The following is a 16,422-nucleotide window of genomic DNA, read 5'->3' as shown; positions in this document are numbered from 1 at the left end:
TCCAATTAGTGTTTCAGATAACCTTTCTCCTTTTAGGATCCTAATGAAATCAAAGAAAAGGAGTGCGCGAGCGCAATAAAATCTTGAAAGCCTATGACTATAGTGTAAAACAAAAGGTAAAATGTGATGCAAAATGGACTCACCAACGTGGCACAAAGCGATCGCAACTGAGTTGGGTAGCTGTTTCTCGGGGCCAGTTGCATGTCCACTACAAGCGTCATAACCCGACTACAACAACATGGAACAAAACGACTATAACTCGGTTGGAGGGGGGTTGTCGGGTTAGTTGCAATCCACCACTAGACATGCAACTACAAGCATTGTAACCCTACTACAACTGCATGTGCAGCAAGCGACAACATCTGGGTCGTGGAGGGGGGTGTAAGGTCAGTTGCATGTCCACCACTAGACATGCAACAACAAGCGTTGCAACCCGACTACAACTGCACGTGCACAAAGAGAATGCAACTGGGGTAGGAGGGGAGTTGTGGGGTCAGTTGCATGTCCACCACTAGGCCTACAACTGCAAGCCATGTAACCAGATTGCAACTGCATGAGTACAAAGCGACTACAACTAGGACCATGAAGGGGTTGTCAGGCCAGTTGCTTGTCCACCTTTTGCATGTCCACTACTAGACATGCAACTGCAAGCGTTTGTACCCTGAGTGCAACTTCATGGGTCGCAATGCGACTACAACTGGGACTACAAACCATTGTAATCCGATTGCATCTGCACGAGGCATAAAACGACTGCAACCAGGTCTGGGTGGTGGTGGTCAACTACAAAGCCTTATAACCCACCTGGAACTGCATAGGCACAAAGCGACTGCAACTCGAGCCGGGAGGTGGTTGTTAGGTCAGTTGCATGTCCACCACTAGACATGTAACTACAAGTGTCGTTACCCGCGAGCAACCGCCCATTTTGCAACTACAAGTTTTCAAACATGGGCCCAAGTGCTAGTTAAAAAATGAGGTTACAGTTGCAAGTTTTCAAACAAGGCCAAAAACTACAAGTTTTCAAATGGGGTCATAAATGCATGTTTTCAATTGGGTTGCAACCGCAAGTTTTCATGTTAGGTTGCAACTGTAAACTACAAACAGGGTCATAATTGCAAGTTATAAAGCTTGACCAAAATTCAAGTTTGAAGTCGGATTGCAACTCCATGTCTTTAAGTCAGGTCAGGAGTACAAAATATCAACGGGACCACAACTGAAAAATTGAACATACCTCGTATAAGTATGAACAATATTTTTCAATTCTATTAATTTTGTAAAATATACCTAAAAAGCTAATTACATGAATATTTTGTACACACAAATGTTTAACATTTTCTATTACTCACACACACACCCATGCACACCTGTAATTGTCGCAATTGCAAACAACTGATGCACCTTCTAAAAAATTCCTATTATTGGCGTGCATGACCGGCATGCAACTGCACGTGACACACTCATGCACAAATTGCAACGTCTTTTTTCTTGATTTTTTATCTTCTTTACTTTTCTTGGACTTGGTTCGAGAGTGAAAATACGTTCCAAAGGCATGCACAATATACGAACCAATATGTGGTTGGATGGTTAGGAGGACAATGGTATCCCTTTTCCACCAGAGTTTAAGTCTCAAGACATGACATCAGTGCTCGTATTTTACTGGATTTATTCCAGGCCTTCCGGCGATGTGCGTTCAGTGGGAGGAGACGTTCCCGTCTACTATGAAGATGTCTATCGTAACATCATCAATCTGAAGATGATGTGTCAACTCAGTCTTTTGGAGATGCTCATAAGAGTAGGGTGTGCGTGCATGCATTCATAGGGATAGATGTATATTCGTGTTTGTAAGCGACTTCAACTGTACTGTGTTAAAAAAAGTATGCACAATATTTTGGAAAATCTATTGTTTTCAAATGTACTGATTCTTATTACATGGATATACATAATTAGTTTAGAAGTAATTTTTTTAATATACGCGGTGATATTCAAAAGGTGGAGGAACACAGAGAACTAAAAAGTAAAACATATAAAGTAGAAGAAGGAAAATAAAATTGGAAAAGAAACAGCCAAACAAAAGGTCAAGCAAAGTAAACCGGAAAATGAGCAGCTAGACACGCGTAAGAAAAATAAAAAAGGGAAAAACAACTCCCTACACTAAACGTGCTTGGTCGAGCCAAGACCATTTCTCGCTCGACGCTAGTCGAAAGACAGTCTCGCCTGAAGCTCATTTTTCCTTGCGTATTACTGGGCCAGCCCATTTCCAGCGATCGTGTTTTAGGTGTGTTCACTGCTATGTCTAAAAAAAAGATGTGTTCACTGCAGCGAGTTTTCTTTTATTTTTTTCTTTCCCTTTTCCCTTTCTGTTTGTTTTCTTGCATTTATCCTTGTTTCTTCTCGGTTTTATTTATTTTATTCCTTTTGTCTGCTTTCTCTGTTTCTTTCTCTGGTTTCCATGTTTTTTTACTATGATTCTTTTGGTTCCTTTGTATTTTTTGGTTTCCACTAGTTATTTCTTTCTTTTTTTTTTCTTCGGGTTTTCTCTGTTTCTTTCTTTGGTCTTCAGTGCTTTCTTTCTATTATTTCTTCGGTTCCTTTGTATTTTTGGGTTTTCGCTAGTTATTCCTTTCTTTCTTTCTTTCTTTTTCTTCGGGTTTTTATCCTTTTTGGTTTACTTTGTTTTTCTTTGGTTATTTTGTTTGTTTCTCCATTTTTATTTGTTTTTTCTATCCTATTCTCTGATTTTCTTTGTTTCTTTATTAGTTTTCATTGGTTTTCTTCAATTATATTTTGTTTTTCTTGGTTTTCTCATGGTTTTTTCTTTCTAAATGATAAGTGCCATACATGTGGCACGAAGCAACATGGTTCAAACGCCTCCTATTTTGCCACATCAAACAGATGACATCAATAGAATTTTTTTTAGTTTTCTGGATTTAAAAATGTTTATCTCTTAAATACAATTTCCAATTAAAAATCTGTTCTCATCATTAAATCCGCTTCGACGAGATTTTCAAAACTAGATCCCATATTGATATGTTTCGATGACTTTTTGGGGTGTCAAAACTTGCCATGATGTTACACTGAAGTTGCCATAGTGTTTACATTAAAGTTGCCATGATATGTTTCATCTATTTTTCTTCTTCTAGATTTAAGCTAGCATTGTATTTCAACTACTTTTCACGGCAAATTTTATTAATTGACCATGGCAACTTTTAAAAACTAACCACGGCAAACTTAATTCATGGATCATGGCAATTTTTAATATATCATGGTGGCAATTTTAGTTTATAGATCATGATAATTTTAGTATTTTGATCATGAAAATTATTTTTTGTATGAACCATGACAATTTTGTGTGCATGTATCATGGCAAATTTAAGTAATTCACCATGACAATTTTAGTTTCTCGTTCATGGCAATTTGAATATTTGACCATGCATTTTTAAAGTAATTGACAACTGATTTCTTTTTAATTATGAACCATGTCAAAATTATTTCATGGATCATTGACAAATTTTAGTAACTCACCATGTCAAGTTTAGTTTCTTAATTTTTTTTATAACATGTCAAAATTTACTTTAAGCATAGAAGAAAAAGTAGTTGAAACATATCATGGCAATTTCAGTGTAAACACCATGGCAATTTATGTGCAATAGACATGGCAACTTTTGACCGCCAAAAAATATCGTCGAAACATTTTGATATGGGATCTAGTTTTGAAGTTCTCGTCGCGACGGATTTAATGGTCAAAACGGGTTTTCAATCGGATTTTTCATTTAAGAGATAAAATATTATAAAGTTTGAAGACCCAAAAGATTCCCACTGACATCATCAGTTTACTTTCCTGTTTGCATGCATGTGAGCAAAAAAGAAAAAGGCTGACATGTCACAATGGGTGGCTAGAAGGACGTGCGGCTCAACCTCCTTCAGCCCACACGTATGTCACTTATCAGGGTCCTTTTTCTTTAGTTCTGAGGTGTTCTTTTCTTCATTCCGTTTCTTTGGTTTTCACCAGCTTTCTTTGTTTTCTTCTTTTTCACTTCAACACATGCCTACATTTTTCATTCACATTTGCATATTCGTATACACCCGGATTTTTTATATATGTTTAAAATTTTCCAAATACATATTTGATACAAATTTTGCATTTTTGGTAGATATCAAGAACATTTCGTAATACATGTTTAATATTTGTAAAATATATGATTAACATTTTTTATACATGGTTCACATTTTTCTAAATTTATGTTTTATGTTCATAATTTAAATATACATTCTACATTTTTCATATACATCATGTACATTTTGTTGTATATGTTTAACATTTTTGAAATAGATATTTTTTCCAAATATTTTTCTTTGATGACTACTTTTTCATACACAATTTACATTGTGGTATATATTAGGAACATTTTTATACACGTTAACATTTTTGAAATATATGAATAAAATTGTTTTGATAAGTGATCAACACTTTTAAATTTATGTTTTATGTAAAAAATAAACGTGTACATATTTAGAATATTTAGAAGTATAAACAAAAGTCAAAAATAATGAAAGCAATACACGTGAAATAAAAACAGAAAAAAAATCGGTGGTGGCCTCCCGCGAGCTGGGCCGGCCTAGTCTCGCGCTCCCACGGGCGAGGCTGCCTTACAACTCGTCACAAGGGAGAGATACTAAAGAGAGACATAGGCGCGCCCCAAACTACAAGCTTTTTATCTGTTTGTTCGCACATAGGCCGACGGCAACGAAAACAGAACAACAAACCGCCCAGTAAAATCTTTGTGTAAGATATAAGCCCAGGGGAAAGTATCAGGTACTCCCATTTTTAGGGTACTCCCGGTGCTCCAAGTTTAAAAAGGACATTCATAAATGTTTCAAAAATTTCTGAAAAAAAATCTGAATGTTCACAAGGAATGTAGCTACGACCCCTAAAAAATTCAGGTCCAAACTCGAAATGCACATTAAGATACAAAAATTTGAAATCTGGCATGAATAGTGTAAACAAAAAGACAAAATCAACATTGTCACTATTCACAGATTTCACATTTTTGTTTTTCAATGTACATTTTGAGTTTGGGCCTGAAATTTCTAGGAGTTGTAGTCACATCCCTTGCAAACATTTATATTTTTTTCCAGAATTTTTTGAAACATTTAAGATTTTTTTTTAAAACTTGGAGCATCGGGAGTACCCAAGGATGCGAGTACCAGATATTTACCCGGGAAAGTATCAGGTACTCCCATTTTTGGGGTACTCCCGGTGCTCCAAGTTTAAAAAGGACATTCATAAATGTTTCAAAAATTTCTGAAAAAAAATCCTACACATTAAAGTATTGAGTTACAAGCAGGCCGGCAGTAGCAACAGAACAGGCTTGACTTCATGTGGGTGACATCAGCCAACAGAGAAATAGCCGGCTGAATTCTAGAGATTCTATGTAGATATTCTAGTTTACAAAAATATGCTTGTGACCTATCTACCTAAATAAAAATTAGTTGTTTGGTATTAAGAACTTATTGGCTTATCAAAGAAAACACAATTTTATTCTGTAAGTCAAAAAAGGAACAATTAAGACAGTTTTCAAGGAAAACCGATTGAAAAGGAAATCAAATATATGATAAAAAATCAAAATGGAGAGAGGGTGAGGGCGGGGGGGGGGGGGGGGGGGGGGGAGGCTGGAACGCTCATAAGGTTCGACGAAACACTCTGCCGACAAGAAAATGAACATTATTCTTTTTTAAGTAACAGAGACTAAAAGATAATAATAGTTTTGCTTATTATCATTTAGTCAAGTCATGTCTAACTTTCAAACCATATAACCCGCAAAAAAAAATCTTTCAAGCCATACAATTTATGCATCAAGATTTGTGCCAGTTCTTTTTAAAGGGGCCACAAAGCACAGCATCAATGATCTACTTCAATACAATAGTACTGTTCAGAAAGCTTATGATCTGTTTTCTATGGACAAATAGCTCTACGAGGGACCAAATATATGGATTTCTACCAAACAACTCAGACAAGTTTTACCACCAAAACAGAATTAAATGCATAGAAGTAACAAGACTGTCATCTGTGTCACTTGAAGTCTGATCCTCTCCTTCAGCTTCCAAAATATGTGCATATCCAAGGAGCATTGGGAAGTAAGGTGGGACAGTAGGGCATTTTGGAGGCCGAGCTCCATGGAGATCGAAATTTTGAGATTTTGAAAATTTTGTGATGAAATACCTTGAATTGCGAGCTGCACCAAAAACAAAATCATGAACTTTAAGAATGAGCAGTGCATGTGCTGAAATGCTAGACTTGTTTTTCTTTGTGTGTGTGTGTGTGTAGCACTCATTTAGTCATTTTAACTTATCTCATCATGAAAATTTACACACGTGTACATCATGTCTTTGGGTATGCATGTATTTGTTTTCAAAAACTGTTAAACCTAAAATTATGAATTTGAAATTTTCAAAAATCGTCCTCCATTGAGCTCGTCCTCCATTTGTCATTTTCAGGGATATTGGTTCAAATATCAGAAAGAGCCAGCTGCAAAGCAATTTCTGGTACTGAATGCTCCTTTCTCATGCTCAACGAAACGTGTGACACAGTCCAACGAGTCGATTCCCACCGGTTTCCTAATTTTCTCGCTGAGTGTTTTTTCAGTCTTAATCCGGACAGTGGCGATATGAACACCATGCTTGGTGTCGGATGAAGGATATCCACCTTGCACCACAAAAAATATAATGGCACCAGAGTCGTCTTTGCCAGTATAATCCAGGCACATCCTTTCCCCCTCCCAATCCATATAACATGAAAATGTCAGAAAGATCGGGTGGCTGAGCAACAGAGAGTTACCTTCCTCAAGTAGCTCATAAGCAGCAAGCCCTCCATCTTCACATGTGTAGATAAAACCATCAGCAAACACACATCTGCCATTTAAAAGGGGCCTTCCGGGCAAAGTACTTGCCATGTGTAGTCCACAAAACCTATATGCATCGCAAGGCATGACAACACACCATTGTTTGACACTGAGGTCAAACAAAAGACACGAACTTGTGACGGTATCATTAACTATGAATGAATCATCACCCAAGACTACATATCAGACAACTTAACCTTCTTGTTCGCTAGAGGAGACAGATCTACGCTGTAAGGTAACCACATGGTTTGCATACTACACATGTGGAAAACTTGGAGAGCATCTGTGTCACACCTTGATTTTTGGCCCTTTTTTCTTTTGATTTTCTGTGGATTTTTTTAATTTGGATTGCTTTTCTGTGGCTATGTGGTCTTGAAACCTGGAGAGATCACCCTTGATTCCTCTCCCAAGTGGCTTGTCATCCTTAAACCATCCCTACATCATGCCCTTTCCCATCTTGGACCAACCTCAATATTCTTTTTCTCGGGAATATCCATTTTTCTATTAAAGGAATAACCCTATTTGCTCTAGGTTGTGAAGCAACCTATATTTCCGTCTTCCACAAAATTTCCAAATAATTCTCATAAATTGTTTGTGTCATATCTTCCACAGATATGCCAAAACCCTTCATTGGCATGATAAAAAATAATTCACAAATATTCCTTTTCCTTCTGCCATAAGTGGCTTTTTGAAAAGAAAGTGTTATTTATATTTGCTTGTTTGTCCCCAAACTTTTTGGGAACTCTTTCCTATCCATATCATTGCCACATGAAAAAATTCAACTCAATTTGCCTAGCCAATATTCCTCAACATTTTTCTAAAGTTTTTGTCAGAGGGAAGCCTTTGTGAAGGAATTACTAGCTAGAAGTTTTTGTCAGAGTTGAAATTTTGCAAGCTCCTTCATGTGCTCATATCATTCCTCTGCACAAATTTTCAGCTCTATCTAATAATCTATGTGAGCACACCTTCAAATCTTGGTTTCTGGTCAGATTTTCAGGTTGTGAAGCAACTATATTTTATATTCCTTCATTATTTCTGAAAATTTACCAGGACATGATCTTACCCATGTAAAACCTCTCCAGAAAATTTGGACTCATTTCATTCATCCAATATTTCTCTAGAATTTTTCTTAGATTCTTTGCAGAGAGGGCCACTGTGAAGCAAGTACCATTTTGGTATCCCCAAATGGTATGAAACTTTTACAGTATCTTAATATTCCCAAATAACTCATCTACATCAAATTTCAGCTTAATCCAATCATCCATGTGAGTGCTAATTCATGATCTTGATTCTGGACCAGATTATGCAACTGTTAAGCAACTGTATTAAAACTTGGTCCAAATCCCTACAAACTTCACAGGATTCTTGTCCTTCCTACCCTAAACATCTGAGACATATTGTTCTATCACTTCCCCATCCCTGTTGATCACAGTTTCAAGCAATAGTTGAATAGAGTAAACTTCAGAGGATCATTCACATCTAACCACAATGCTTTTCTTCGAGCAATCACCAGAGTTGTAACCTATCTTAGAGGGACTACACACTGGACATGGTCAGCCGGCCAGGGTGCAACCGCGTGCGCCAGTTCACGCGGTGACTGCATGGCTGGCATGCACGTCGGCGCACGCTAGCAAGTGGAGCCCCCTGACCTCGTCCGTTCCTCCTCTTCGCGAGTGTTCGCCGTGTCCTAGAGCTCCCCCGTGATCCCCTGCGTCGCTCTGTGCCACTGCTCCGACCTGTCTCATCGTAGTTGTGTCGCTTTCGAGCTCGCCAGTGCCGCATAGCTCTGTGCTCCTCCTTGTCCAGTCGGCCGAAGCTTCTTGAGCGCTCCCGAGCTCTCCCCAGCAATATATAGCCTCCTAGAGGTACTCCGCACCTCACCGCCGTCTCCCCGGCCCTCCTAGTCCATTGGAGCCCCTCCACCTCGCCTCTGTCTGCCGCCGTCCACCATGGCAACTGCGGAGCTCCGCTCAAATTCGAGCTAAGCAGAGCCCCTCCCCTCCTCCTTTCCACAAAGATCCCCCCACTCTCTGGCGCTCCTCCCCATCGCCTCCACTCCTCGATGGAGCCCTTGTGGCCATGTCCCCCAAGATCAACCACCGCCGCCGAGATCTATGACTCCCTAGCCGCCGCGGCTGGAGACCTCCCCGACGCCTGCTCTCCCTCTGAACGGAGTCAGCACTGCACCCTGACCCCACCGGTAGCCTCGCCATCGCCGGAGAAGACCGGAGCCGCGAGCCCTGATGCGGCTTGAACTACGTCGGTATTTCCCCAAAGAGGAAGGGATGATGCAGCATAGCTACAGTACGTATTTCCCTCAGTGATGAGACCAAGGTTATTGAACCAGTGGGAGAACCACGCAACACTAAGTGAACGGCACCTGCACACAATGAACAAATACTTGCAACCCGACGTAAAAGAGGGGTTGTCAATCCCTCCCGGGTAAAAAGATAGATAAATTTGTAGTAGATCGGATAAATAGATCTCGCGGGAACGAGAGATAAAATAATAACAATAAATTGCAGCAAGATTTTTTTGGGTTTTTGGATGAATAGATCTGAAAATAAAAGCAAATAAAAATAGATCTTGAAGGCAAATATGATAAAGAAGAGACCCGGGGGCCATAGATTTCACTAGTGGCTTCTCTCAAGAAAAATAGCATACGGTGGGTAAATAAATTACTGTTGGGCAATTGATAGAACTTCAAATAATTATGATGATATCCATGCAATGATCACTATATAGGCATCACGTCCAAGATTAGTAGACCGACTCCTGCCTGCATCTACTACTATTACTCCACACAATGACTGCTATCCAGCATGCATCTAGTGTATTAAGTTCATGGAGAAACGGAGTAATGCAATAAGAATGATGACATGATGTAGACAAGATCTATTCATGTAGGAATAGACCCCATTTTGTTATCCTTAAGAGCAACGATACATGATACGTCTCCAACGTATCTACTTTTCCTAACGCTTTTCCTCTTGTTTTGCACTCTAATTTGCATGATTTAAATGAAACTAACCCCGGACTGATGCTGTTTTCAGCAGAACTACCATGGTGTTGTTTTTGTGCAGAAATAAAAGTTCTCGGAATGGAGCGAAACTTTGCGAGAATTTTTTATATCAATAAAGAGAATTTCTGGAGCCAAGAGATACCTGAGGGGGGCACCTGGGTGGGCAGCACCCACCAAGGCGCGCCTGCCCCCCCCCCCCCCCCCCAGGCGCGCCCAGGTGGGTGCTCCCCACCTGGTGGCCCCACTGACCCTGAAACCGATGCTATAAAATGTTGGGGAACATAGCATGCAATTTCAAAAAAATTCCTATGATCAGGCAAGATCTATCTAGGAGATGCATAACAACGAGAGGGGGAGAGTGTGTCCACGTACCCTCATAGACCAAAAGCGGAAGCGTTATGTTAACGCGGTTGATGTAGTCGAACGTCTTCACGATCCTACCGATCTAGCACCGAACGTACGACACCTCCGAGTTTAGCACGTTCAACTCGATGACGTCCCTCGAACTCTTGATCCAGCAGAGGGTCGAGGGAGAGTTCCGTCAGCAGGACTACGTGATGACGGTGTTGATGATGTGATCCTAGTAGGGCTTCGCCTAAGCACTAAGATAATACTATTGGAGGAGTAAACGGTGGAGGGGGGGCACCGCACACGGCTAAGACAATGTTGTGCCTTTGGGGTGCCTCCTGCCCCCGTATATAAAGGAGGGAGGAGGAGGCCGGCCACCAGGGGCGCGCCAAGGGAGGGGGAAGTCCTACTAGGACTCCACTCCTAGTAGGATTTGCCCCCCCCTCTTTTTTTTCCTTCTTACAGAGGTGGAAAGGGGGAAGGAGAGGGAGTAGGAGAAGGAAAGGGGGGTGGCGCCCCCTTTCCCTAGTCCAATTCGGCCTCCTTCCTTGTGGGGGGCGCACCAGCCCCTTGTGGGCTGGTTAGCCTCCCTCCCATGGCCCATATGGCCCTTATCTTCCACCAGGGGGTTCCGGTAACCCTTCCGGTACTCCGGTTTGTACCCGATACACTTCGGAACCCTTCCGGTGTCCAAATACCACCTTCCAATATATAAATCTTTACCTCTTGACCATTTAGAGACTCTTCGTCATGTCCGTGATCTCATCAGGGACTAAGAACAAACTTCGGTCACCAAAACACATAACTCATAATACAAATTGTCATCGAACGTTAAGCGTGCGAACCCTAAGGGTTCGAGAACTATGTAGACATGATCGAGACACATCTCCGATCAATAACCATTAGCGGAACCTGGCTGCTCATATTGGCTCCTACATATTCTACAAAGATCTTTATCGGCAAACCGCACAACAACATACGTTGTCCCCTTTGTCGTCGGTATGTTACTTGCCCGAGATTCGATTGTCGGTATCTTCAAAGCTAGTTCAATCTCATTACCGGCAAGTCTCTTTACTCTTTCCGTAATGCTTGATCCCGCAACTAACTCATTAGTCATAGTTCTTGCAAGGCTTATAGTGATCAGCATTACCGAAAGGGCCCAGAGATACCTCTCCGATACACGGAGTGACAAATCCTAATCTCGATCTATGCAAACCCAACAAACACCTTCGGAGACACCTGTAGAGCATCTTTATAATCACCAGTTACATTGTGATGTTTGATAGCACACAAGGTGTCGTGGAAATAACACGTTAGATGTCCTAACAGAAGGACTTAGTCGTGGAGCCATCACAACGAGATTAACTTGAAGGGGTTAAACCGGACAAGGGACACGAGAGTTTATACTAGTTCGGCCCCTTCGATGAAGGTAAAAGCCTACATCTAGTTGTGATGGAATTGATTGGATTTTGATGACCAGGGAGAGAATATGCTTTGCCTGGGTCTCGAGTTGTTGTTTCTTGCCCCTGAACCACCGTCGGGTCGTCCCTTTAAATACACAGGTTGACGCCCGGCCGGTTTACGGAGTCCCGAGGCTGGCTCATACAAGTGTCCGGCTCGATCTCCCCCTTTTCCTGACTTACAATACAAGTTATACAACTATGGCGGTTTACAACTATGGGCCCTAATCCGCCTTTGGGCTTTGGGCCTCTAAGCTTCATTAGTAAAGCGCCATCTTTGTCTTCATGGGCTTCAGTACAATTGAGCGTGAACCGGCCCTCCTGGGCAGTTTACACTCAGTAGCTATATCCTCAACATTAGGCCCCAGATTGATTTGAACCTGTTCATGTCAATCTTCAATACTTAGAAAAATTCCGTGAACATCTTCTTATGATTCTCGTAAACCGCCATCATGTCTTCTCCCTGTCAACCTTGGTAAACCTCCGTGACGTCATCCTCTGAACACAGCAATGAATTGTCATGACGTCATCTCTGTATAAAAAGATAATAAAGATTCCCTTCATTAATTATTTCCCGAAGATTGAGGCGACAGCTGCACCCTCTTTTGCCGCTTCAGGCTCCTCGATTCTTGCGCCTGCCACTTATCCCCTTCTCTTTATAAATAAGGCCGGGGTCTTTCCATTTCCCCCCCTTGCCTCTCGTCTTCCTCCTCGCGGCCCGAAGAGCTCAAGCACCGCCGCCGCCGTCGACCCTCAAATCTGCACCGACTAGGCCGCTGCATCACCCTGTTCGTACCAGGGATCCGGCGATACTCCTCCGCCGCTGTGTGGCCCTGGTAAGTACTCCCTTCCTTAACCCTAGATCTCCATTAGGGCTTCGTGTTCATCTGTGTTCTTCGCTGTTCATCAGTGCTTCTCCACTTTTCCCCTTGGCCTCTTACTGCATCTTAGCTAGGCCTGATAGTTTCCTTCTGCGGTAGATCCAGAGCTTTAGTCTGCCGTTCTACAACATCTTGCTGTTCCTGGATAAATCCCCTCTAGACCTTCTCTGTTCTGCTTAGCGCCATTGTAGGTCTTAGAAAAATTTCTTTACCGAACCATGGTAGATCCAAAATTATATTACCATTTTGTGAAACCTGTTTCTGTAACACTTAGTAGATTTCAGATCTGCCTCTTCTATTTAAAGGCGGTTTAACCTTTAGTAGTTGATAATCCGCCAGATACCGTTAGCCCTCTCTTAAACCGCCATCTTGACTTTGAGTAGCAGTATCCGGTTTAAGTTTCATCTTTGCCTTGATTAAATTTCCCGGTTTAACATCAGTTTAGTGCACATCAACCTTGAATCTTAAACCAGCCTTGACACCTCTTTTACAGTTTGTCTTCCAAAATGACCAAGCAATTCTCCGCTTGCAACTGGGTTCCTTCCCGGATCACAGAAATTCAACTCAATGGATATGTTCTAACGGCGCTTTGGCCAAGAAAAGTGTCCTTCATTGGTGAGTCCCTGGCCCTGAATGCCCTCCTGAACCTCAAGATGGAGAAGTGATCATGTTCATGCAACACCTAGACCCGGGTTTTAGTCCTCCCGGATCAAAGTTTTTCCGGGATGTACTAGCTAGCTTCCAACTCCATCCTCAGGATATTGGACCAAACTCTGTGTCCAACATATGCAACTTTCAATTGTTTTGTGAAGTTTACCTTCAAGAAGAACCAACTATTGAGCTCTTCCGGGATTTCTTCCACTTAAACCGCCGAACTGAATTCTCTGACGGCCCCAATACCGAACTTGGTGGCGTATCGATTCAGAAGAGGAAAGAAGTCGATTTTCCTCATGCCAAAGATCATAGCCATCCGAAGACTGGAATCAAACCTGGTTCTACTATCAGAACACCACTCCTGCTGACGAAAACCCTCTGCTGGGTTATCGTGCTCACCGGCTCAGCAACGACCATCCACTACCTCCGCGGCTCACTGCCAGAGAGCGACAGGCTTATGCTCCTCAACTTGCTAAGCTCCGGGCATTCCTAGCAAATGGCTTAACCGGCATCGATCTTCTTCGCTGCTGGGTTTCATGGGGTATCCTGCCTTTAAGCCGTCGCCCCGGGTTGATGCATGAGTATACTGGCAACATCAAGGACCCTCAACGGTATCATGAAATTGAAATGACTGATGATGAAGTAACTGAATCCGTCAAGAAGATGTTGGATGAACCGATCGCCGAGTGCGGTAAAACTGGGTTGCGTCCTTTTTATGCCTCTAACAAACCGCCAATGGTAAAGATTTAACTTTGTGCCTTTTGATCCGCCTCTGCTTTAACACTGTTCTAATAAACCTTTGTTCAATTTTATAGGCCAATAATTCCTTCTGGAAGAGGAAAGCTCAAGATAAACCGGCGAGGGCTCCTCGTGCCAAAAGCAAAGTCACAAAGAGAGCAGCCAAGAAGAAAACCGCCGAATCTTCTGATCCGCCCGAAGATGTCGATGAATCGGAACAAGAGGTTGAACTTGACTCCCTTGGCTCATTTTTCGTACACCTTATTGACAATGACTATTACCAGGATGATGCGGAAGCCAGTCGTGCTGACCATGTTGAGATAATCTCCCTTTCCTCCGATTCAGATCATGTGCCGGTTCAAAAATTTCATCGTGCAGTTTGGAAAGTAAAATACTCTCACCCTCTTGCTCATTTGGATCCAAAATTTTCTTTGAAGACACAGCAACCTGAAGGCCGTCGCACAACCCGGCACAGTGGCCAGCAAGTCACTTCTTCCGGTTTATCAGACACTCCAAACCGGAAACGACGTCCAGAGGTCTATTGCTCTTTTAATAAACCTTATCCCTTGGCAGGTTGCTTCTGATACCCAGTTAATCCGTATGATTTGAATTATCGGGTGTCTTCCAATTCTTCCTCTGGCGGTTCATCAACCACTCAACTGCCTCCCCTCAAGACCGTCCCTGGGTAAGTATACTACCCTTCAGATTTTTCCTTCGTGCGTCGGTTTATCATACTAACCTTTGTCTGATATTGTAGCGCCAAAGCCCGACTGAGCAAGAAAACTAAAACCAGTACCCCCACTGAAGAAGTTGATCCGGGAAGGACCCCAGAAGGCACTGGTAGAGATACTGACAATATTGTCATGGATGATCCTGCCCCACAGGGTCAAAACACTGATGCTGATCCGCCGGAAGCTAACCCGGCTAGTCCTCGTGTTGATCCTCCAAGCCCGGCCAGGGATGAAGACCTGCCAAGCCCAGCTAGGGATACTATCAGTCTGTCAAGCCCAGCTAGGGACACTGTTAATCCGCCAAGCCCAGCCAGGGATACTGTTAATCTACCAAGCCCATCAAAAGGTGGCGATGATGATGTCATTATCACTGGTACTGGTCACACCGTCCCAGGCAATTCGGTTGTCTTATCCAAGCACACTGCCAAGGAGGAATATGTTGCTATGCGCAAGGGAAAAGAGAAGACCGATTTATCCAGCTATGTGAACCTTACTGCCCAAGAGCTCCATTCCGGATTCCTAAACCGCCTCTACACAAGCCAAGATTATGAGGCCGGTTTAGTGAACATGATGAAGGAGCACTATGAGGTAATTTTTCCAACACTTTATTCTTGTTCTGTATGTCAACTCCATTGTAGCCCCCAAGGGCCAGTTTGTCTCTTGAAGATAAACCGGGACTTTTTGGATATAGAACACTTCAACTTAGTAGCTCCCAAGGGCCGGTTTGTCTCTTGAAGATAAACCGAGACTTTTTGGATATAGAACACTTCAACTTAGTAGTTCCCAAGGGCCGGTTTATCTTATCAAGATGAACCGGGACTTCATGTTCCAAACTATATGTTGTCAATTCCTTTGTCCTTTTACTTTCTGATCAAATACACATTAGCCCCCAAGTGCCAAGATTAATACCTGTATTGATCCTTGGGACTTTGAATAGTTAGCAGGAAAGAAGCAATCCGCATTAGCCCCCAAGTGCCAAGTGTATAACTGGTTATATGCTTGGGACTTTGAGAAAATATTATCATCTTCATCATCTGATTTTTGCAGGTCAACATAAACAACAAAGACTCCCAGATTGTCGATCTTCAAGAGAATATCAACTCTCAGCAATCAGAGACTTCCAAGGCCAAAGATGAACTTAAAACCGCTTTGACAGCCATGGAACAACTAAAGGAAGGGTTCAAGAATGAACGTGCCAGCTGGGAAACTGAAAAGGCTGCATTGTTGAAGTGGGCTGAAGACGCCGCGTCAGCTCTTAAACCGGTGGCGGAAGAACTAACTGGGTTAAAGCGCCAAGTAAACACCATGACCTCTGCAATATTTGGTAAATATTCTTGTCAAAATTTCTTTGAATAACCACCTTTGAGATTGCCAGTTTAACATCAAATTCTTAAACCGTTATAGGTAGCCGTGTTGCTCGTCTGGGCTCTAACATGCGGATGAAGCTGAAGGCAGTATATACGTTGATTGAGCAACTGTATACCGGTGCCCAACGAGTTATCTGTGCAGTCTCATACAACAAACCGGCACCAACATAGATCAAAGATACACTAGCCAAGCTGTCGATGACGCCGGCACAGATAGAAGAGATGAAGCGATCTGCTGCCAGGGCTGGTGCTTTGTTAGCACTGACTCGGGCCAAAGCATGGATAGCTGACCTGGATCCAGTTGATATCGCCAAGAGCTTTCCGG

Source organism: Triticum aestivum, chromosome 7B, assembly GCF_018294505.1.
Source record: "Triticum aestivum cultivar Chinese Spring chromosome 7B, IWGSC CS RefSeq v2.1, whole genome shotgun sequence".
Classification (NCBI taxonomy): Eukaryota; Viridiplantae; Streptophyta; class Magnoliopsida; order Poales; family Poaceae; genus Triticum; species Triticum aestivum.
Note: the sequence above shows the minus strand (reverse complement) of the source record.